This window comes from Mesocricetus auratus, unplaced genomic scaffold (genome assembly GCF_017639785.1).
Source record: "Mesocricetus auratus isolate SY011 unplaced genomic scaffold, BCM_Maur_2.0 Super-Scaffold_4256, whole genome shotgun sequence".
In the NCBI taxonomy this organism is placed as follows: domain Eukaryota; kingdom Metazoa; phylum Chordata; class Mammalia; order Rodentia; family Cricetidae; genus Mesocricetus; species Mesocricetus auratus.
In genome coordinates this window covers 39,056,074-39,064,110 of record NW_024429182.1, presented here as the reverse complement: position 1 = coordinate 39,064,110, position 8,037 = coordinate 39,056,074, and the positions used below count along the sequence as shown (strand labels likewise).

Below are 8,037 nucleotides of genomic sequence, written 5' to 3'. Positions count from 1 at the left end.
GAATTGTGACACACTCAGTATTCTGTGACTCCTGAGAGTCAGAATACCCTTCCATCCAAGCCGTAACACTCAGTATTCTTTGGCCCCCGAGTGCCATGATCCATCCCTGTCCATCCCATCGGATCTGTGGAAATGCCTACAGCTTTTGGTCAGACCTTCGATGTTCTTCAAAGGACCACGCGCTGAAGGCTTGGTCCCCAGCCCTTTGTGGTGTTGGTGGCACTCTTAGCAGGTAAAGCTGGTCTAAGAAAGTTGAGTCATTGTAGTTGTGCTATTGAATGGGATACTGGCATCCTGTCTCCTTCCTGTTGCTTGTTGATCCTGGGGGGGCCACCATGAAGTAAATGTTCTCAGCACAATATACTCAGCACAATATACTGAGCAGCCACAACTCAAAGCTTTAGAGCCAAGAGAGCCTGGACTCAAACTTCTGAAACCCTGAGCCCAAACAAACCATTTTGCTTTTATTCTTTGGTCCTGAGCCCGTGACAAAATATATCCTTTCCTTTATTAAGATATTTCCTTTTCAGCTATTGTCTTAATGATAGAGAGCTGCCTAACTCACAGAGGCTAGAGAAAGAGTAGTGTAGACAGAGGAGAGTAAGAAATGGTACAAATTTACTGACGGGAAAAAATAAGTTCTGATATTCCACTACATATGTTCTGTAGGGTGATCATAGCTAATAGAATTGTATATCTCAATTATAGCTAAAAAAGATGATGTTGATTTTCATCACCTCCAAGAAATTATCAACATCTGAGGTGAGGAATACATTCGTTATTCTAATTTGATCATTTATTATATGTACATGTATCAAAACATCACTCTACACCATAAATATATAATTACTATGTGTCAATTATAAATAAATTTTTCAAAAGACAGAAAAAAATTAATTCAATGTTAAATCACAGGGATCAACTGTGGAAGGAAGCAGCTTCACTGGTCCAGATATTTGTCAGTATTTAAATCGCAAATTAATAGTGGATGCATCCATTCACTCATTTCTTCACCAAGTGTTTATTTAATTTCTAGTGCATGGTTCATTAACCTCTCCTACAGACTTTCACTTCACCCCACACACCTTTAGAGTCTGAGCCACCTTCCCACCGCCATGAAATCTGGCCATACTTGGGCAATAGAATTTAATTCTGGGTTTGAGCTGAACTTCCCATAAGCTATATAGTGTTTTCTGGAAGTAAATGATTCATCATTAAGAGGTAAAGGAACTTTTCCAGAAGAGTGACTACTTACCAAATGCCATTAAGTTTCTCAAAGTGATTACAGCCCATTGATTAACATAATGATTGAACTGTGCTAACTCCTGCCTTTGGCAAGGCCAGTCTAAATAAAGTTTCTAGCATGCTTTGTAATCATTCCATGATTCTTCTCCTCACCCATCTCTATCTTCTCGCCTAAAGCAATTGCAGGTAATCTGGGAAGGTGTTTGGTTAAAGGAATCACCCACCATAAACAGGGCGCCTTTTATGGTAGTCAGACATTCTGGACTGATTTTGTCATGTGCAAATCCATGATTATCTCTTGATAGTGTCATGTTTCCCTTAAAGTATTTTATTTATTCTTATTTACTTGCTTGTATCTGCTCAATATCTGAATTCCATTGACACTTATTCCACAAGACCCTTATTTTATGTATTGTTCTTTTTATTTTTCCTAATTTCTTGTCAGTCTCATACATGCATGTAATAAATTTGGTCATTTTCAACATATCCATTCCACTCTCTCATTCCCTTCCCTCCCCTTCTGAAGCCCTCCTCCTTCTAGACAAGTCTTCTCTTCTGTGTTGTGTGTGTGTGTGAATTTAAATATAGTTGCCTGCATGAGCATGGGAGGGAGGTTATTTTACTAGAATGTGGGCAGTTTATCAGTAGACACGCCGCTGAAGAAAGCAACATTCTCTGTCCCCAGCGACCAAACTGCCAATGCTCCTTAGGAATTGGCTTTATGAGTACCTCTCTCTTCCATGATGAAATACTGATAAATTCAATCTTACACAAGTGTTAAGGAGGTGACCACAGCTGAAGTTCATGGGTACAACTACCATGTCATGTCAGGAAGTATTTTCCCAAGTGTATTCCACTGACTTAATATTCTAGTGCTATGAGGTACAAACAGGAGAAAATATAAGCCACATATTTAACTTTAATTTTCTAGTTTACTCAAAAATTTAGGAAAACACAAACAAATTTTAGTAATGGTTTTTTTTTTTACTAGACTTGGGATATCTAGTATTGCTGTTAAATCATTCAGTCAATATTTTAAAATTATTAAGGACATAATTTTACTAATGTGGGAACAATGGTATGGTTCAGTAGGGAAGAACACTTGCTTTACAAGCATTAGGACCAGAGTTCAAATCCCCAGCACCTACATAATAACTGGGCATGTCGAGCATAGCTGTAATCCCAGAGCTGTGTAGTGTCAATACAGGAGGATCAATGACACTTGCCAGCCTAGTTCCAGGTTTGCTGAGAGACTGTCTCAAGGGAATAAGGCAGAGAGTTACAGAGCACTTAATGTCCTCATCTGGCCCCCATACTTGTACACACAGGGGCATACTCATGCATATACATGCACACACATATTCATATAGTACACATTACACTCTCATTTTATATTTACAGTACCCCTTAATTTGGGTGAGTCATAGTTGAGAAGCCACCATACTGGACATCCTGGATCTAAATGCCATAAGAGGATATTAAATAAAATCAGTCATTTAGATAAGCCTCGTCTGATTGTTTAAATTTTTTATTAGTTTTTATTAATTTTTGACAGTTTTATGCTCATGATATTCATAGCCCATTATACTCTATTGTCCTCTGCGTGCGTGCGTGTGTGTGTGTGTGTGTGTGTGTGTGTGTGTGTGCTTGTCAGGTGGCCACAGTTGTTGTGTGTTCGTGACTGCAGCAGCGATTTTGTACCCAGAGGATCCTCCCTCCTCTACCTCTCATTCTTTCCCACCACTCCTTCACAATGTTTCCCTGGTCTCAAAAGGTAGATGTCTTATTTAAGGCTACACACTCAATATTCTTTATTCTCAAGACTTTGATAGTTACTGTGTTCTTATTTTGATCAACAACTACAAAAAGAAATTTCATGAATGAAGGATGAGTACAGCACCAGTCAGAAGACAATTTGCCTATATTTCCATTTAGTGAAACATCAAGAGTCCCCCATATATCCCATGACTTTCACATCCATAGGCCTTTGATCAGGTTTGCAGTACTAAGCATGTATTCTCTCCCAGGGAACAGGCCTGAGATCCGACCAAAAAGTAGTTGGTTACACCAGTCATACCACTAATGAATCTATGAGCATTTCTTGGTCAGCAGGTGTTGTATCATACAGGGTTTACATTTTAGTTAGATTGTTGATGACTTTTCTCCCCCAAAAGCTTGGGTAGTACCATCTGGCACTGTGAACATGAATCAATAGGTAGGAACTTCCAACTCAATTCCAGTATGATTTCTCTGCGTCCTCTATTGAATGTGTTGTCTTCAGCAGGAATGTCTTACCATCTATTTCTGGTGTACAACCAGGAACAATGGCAATAACTTGTACCATTTTGATAGCCTGAAACCCAGGCAATTGACTTATAGGGAAATATTTCATACCTGGTGCAGTCACTGAATAACCTATAACATATGGGGGGCAATATTCTAGTTGATTTATAAAGTAGTATGTTCCTATATGACTATTTCTTACATTCTTAGTTTTAGATGACTCTGTCCCCTCTCCTCACCTCCCTTTGTCCTCAGCTAAACCTTTCCATCCATAGTATACTTCCTCTCTATTTCTATGGCAACCCCGCCCTTCCATCCTCTTCCCTGCCCACCTCATGACTGCTTTGTTGGTTCCTAGAATAGACGCAGACATTTAAAACTTTGAATATAGAATCTACATATGAGAAAGAAAATATATTTGTTTTTCTGGCCTTAGGATACCTCACTCAGTGTAATATTACCAGTTTCTTCCATTTTCCTGCAAATTTTATAATTTCACATTCCTTCAGGATGGAAGAGAACTCCATTGTGTAGATGTGTCATATTTTCATCACCAATTAGTGAATACAGCATTAAATGATATTTAGTATTTAGAGGAACCACTTTTAACCACTTACTTTTATTTAAAATTTTCTAAATTAATGTACACAATATTAGATTTTATTATGGCACTTTTCAAAGAAAATTTTGTTAATTTTCCTCTCCTTTTCTTCTCTCCTACCCCACCTTCTCTTGTACCTTTTCACCCCTCATAGACACTTTCATGTTGCAGTGTGGATGCTGGAAGTCATCTAGTGGATCACCAAGCTTATTCCTTGAGATGGATAAAGAACTGAGCATCCAGGAAAGACAGAAGGTCAAGAGCCAGAAAAAAAAAAAGCAGCTTCTTTATCCCTTGGGATGGGAATGGCCCATGTGGAAGTCAGTTAAACAAATCTTGGCTTGGATGTTTTATAGAGTCGCTGGGCCCTCCCCTTTCCCTTATTGGTCCTGCTCAGACACCCATCTCCATACCTTCCTGTTCTTGTTCTTCAGAATGCCTTCTTGGAAAAAGAAACCTCTGTCAAAGGGAGACTTCTGCTTTCCTTGTTGTGATGATTGAACAAGATGTCCACAATAGTATAGGGCATTTGACTACTTAGTCCCCAGTTGGTGGCATTGTTTAGGTAGGATTAGCAGATGTGACCTCCCTGGGGACATGCTTTGAGGTTTCAAAAGCCATGCACCATTGCTGCTAACTTTCTCTGCATCCTGCTTGCAGCTCAATATGTGTGCTCTCGCCATTCCTGCCGGCTGCCGCATTTTCCCACTGTGATGGTGATGGACTCATCTCCCTGGAACCATAAGCCCAAATAAACCCTCCCTTTTATAAGTTGCCTTGCTACAGCCAAATCTACACAGAGAAACCCTGCCTTTAAAAAAAAGTAACTAATATATTTGTCTAGCCATGTCCCTTTAACTCTCCTTCAATGGCCCATGTGCCCTTTTACCCTACCCATTTCTCAACACCTCTTCTCCTCTATTACGGCTTCCTTTCCAGTTCCACATCCTATACTTAAACTCAACTGGTATTTATAAATACATGGACATTTTAAAACGTATAAATTGTAAGCTAGGATTTGTGCATGAGAGAAAACATAACTTTTGTCTGCCTTGCTACTAACATATAATTTGTCACCTTAATACTTTACATCTGTTTTTCCTAAAAATTTCATAATTCCACTTTTCTTTACAGTTGAGTAAAATTCTGTACATTTGCCACATTGAAATTGTGAGTGTTTACTGCAGTTTTACTACTGATCCACCTGTTGACGGGCAGCTAATCTGACTCCATTTTCTTGATATTGTACATAGTACATTTCTTGAACTGTGAGTAAACATGAATGTGAAGGTTTCTCTGTGATAGGATATGGAATCATTGGGTTATGTGCCCAGGAGTAATGAAGCAGCGTCATGAGATTCTAATTTTAATGTTTTTTTTATAAACATCCGTACTGATTGCTATACTACTTGTCCTACTTCACAGTCTCACCAGCAGTGAGAACAAGTCCCTTTCTCCCTACACCATTGCTCGAATTTGTTGTTGTCGTTTCTTAATAAAACCATTCTGACTAGGATAATATGGTATCTCAAAATAGTTTTAATTTGCATGTGCTTGATGATTGAGGACACTTTTAAAAATATTTATTGGCTTTTGTGTTTTTTGTCTTTGAGAACTGTCTGCTCATTTCAACAGCCCATTTATTGATTGGTATTTTTACTATTTTAGTGTTAAATTTTTGAAGTTCTTCATATATTATAGATACTAACCTTCAGTCTGATAACTGGTAAAAATTTTCTCTCATTCTGTATTCCATGTGTTCAGGATGCACTTCTTTTAAAAAGTGTTCTCATTTGTTATCCTCCAATCCATCCCCACCAACAAAATTGAAATGTATTTTTCCTCAGGCCAATATTCCCAAAAGCAACTTGGTGAGAAAGTTTATTTCATCTTATAATCCATCATAAAGGAAGTCAGGACAGGAACTGAAGAAACCATGGAGAGATTCTGCTTGTGCCTTGCTCCTGGTGGTTTGCTCAGCTTGGTTTTTTTATATAACGAAGGACTACCGGCTCAGAGGTGGTACTTGCTCAGTGCTATACTCTAGACAGTCATTAAGAAAATGCCCATGAACTTGTGAACAGGCCAATATGATGGAGACCTTTCTCAGTTGAGATTCTGTCTTCCCAAATAACTCTAGTTTGTGTCAAGTTGACCAAAAACTACCCACCCAGCACAATGATCAAGTTAGCATCCATTTTTCATTCTTCCTTAGCTAACATCTTCATTCCATGAATGAGAAAAAAATGGTACCAAGGCAGGTTGAGAATTGCCCCAAGGTCACACAATGGGTAAGAGCAGTGACCTACATTCTGTCTTACAATGCCCAGGTTAAAGTTTGTCCCACTACCCTAAATAACCAACCCTTCCTTTCTCATTTCCCCCCCATAGAAACAATCACCTCCTTCTTAGATATGGTCAGAATTAAGGTCAGCAATTGAATATAGGAAATGCTCGGTGGAAGCTCAGACTGAGTCACTTTTCTTTTTATTTCTTTAGACAAAAGACAAATTCACCCCCCACCGCCACCACCATCACACACCCAGGAAGGTTATTTGCTACCAAATATTCCTCTGCTACATTCATCTACATTGGTAATCTCCCAGGTGCCACAAGCTGTTTGTTAGTGATATTTGTGGGTTTGTATTTTTTCTGTTACAAATATATGTATTTTTTTTTTGTGCAAGCAAATGTTGCCTGATCTGCAAATATTGCCTTTTATAAAGAGACAGGCCTATCATCCAGTCAGGCTAGTTCTCTCAGATCTAAAATAGAATCCTCTGAAAAAAAAACCATTTAAGGGAATTATTAAAATGTTTTCTAATGGTAGAAATTTAGAGACAAGAAAATTTTGCACCCTGCCTCCAATACTGTAAAACTACTCTCGAGTATAAAATGGCCTGACAGAGTTCTTTCTAGGTTGAGTAGCCAGAGAGTTTCACTTACATTCCTATCTGATATCTTGTACACGTCTAAGGGTAACTATTGACCTTCTTTTCCCAATAGCAAAAAGTAAAAGGGAATGGTAACTGGGATGACCTAATTTAGATTTTAATATCACATGACAAAATATACTGAGGAGCTCATTTCACTCATTCTTAGAGGTATGCATATGTACCTCTAATGTATATAATTTCTTTTGATTATACAATATGGGCTTACATGAGATGGGCTGTGTAGTCCAACAGGTGCTGTCCACTCACAGGAAAGGCTAAGAAACCATTAGCTGCTTAGTTAAATGAAATTAGATGCCTCGGGAGTCCCAGTCTGGCAATGGAGGGTTATTGTAGAATCACTGGTCTTTACCCTAGATGGGAAGGCTAAAGAAGCTAGGTTCTGACCTCAGAAAGAAAAGAGGCAGCCTCAACAGTCTTAGAGGCAGCAGAGCAAACACTCTCACCAGCAAGGAATGAAGGCAGACAAGTGGAAAAGCAGGGCTGTTCCCTCACACCTGTTTATGGTGGAAACGCAGAGGTGCCAGCTACTCTGAAAGAGGGGCTTCCCACTTCCGTTAGCCTTCCAGGAAATCTTCTCACGGATCTCTTCTTAGTTGGGATTCCAAATGGAATTAAGTCGGCGAACAAGACTGGTCAGCGACCTTTCAGTCATCATTTTCAATAAATTAAAAATCCAGATTTCTGAAGATGGCTCCAGGGTCAGATGCAGTTGGTGCTCTTGCAGAGAACCCACGTTCAGTTCTCAGAACCCTTGTTGAGCAGTTCACAACTGCCTTTAGCTCTGGGACACCAACACTCTGAAGGCACCCGCATGCACAAACACTCCCCCAACACATACACACAAACACACACATAAGTACATGATTTAAGACAAAATAAGTCTTTAAATAAAAAAGTGACATCCCCATACATCTCACTAATCTGTTCTACAACTTTATACTTTAGCTTTCA

The 8,037-nt window shown here is 39.0% G+C and overlaps 1 long non-coding RNA gene across 1 annotated transcript; it reads left to right on the top strand.

The window, feature by feature from the left end:
- Positions 1-32: 32 nt before the first annotated feature.
- On the top strand, positions 33-4,903 carry LOC121134315. Its single transcript, XR_005871391.1, has 3 exons — positions 33-232; positions 4,284-4,384; positions 4,790-4,903. It is a non-coding gene; the product is annotated as an uncharacterized LOC121134315 (long non-coding RNA).
- Positions 4,904-8,037: the final 3,134 nt, after the last annotated feature.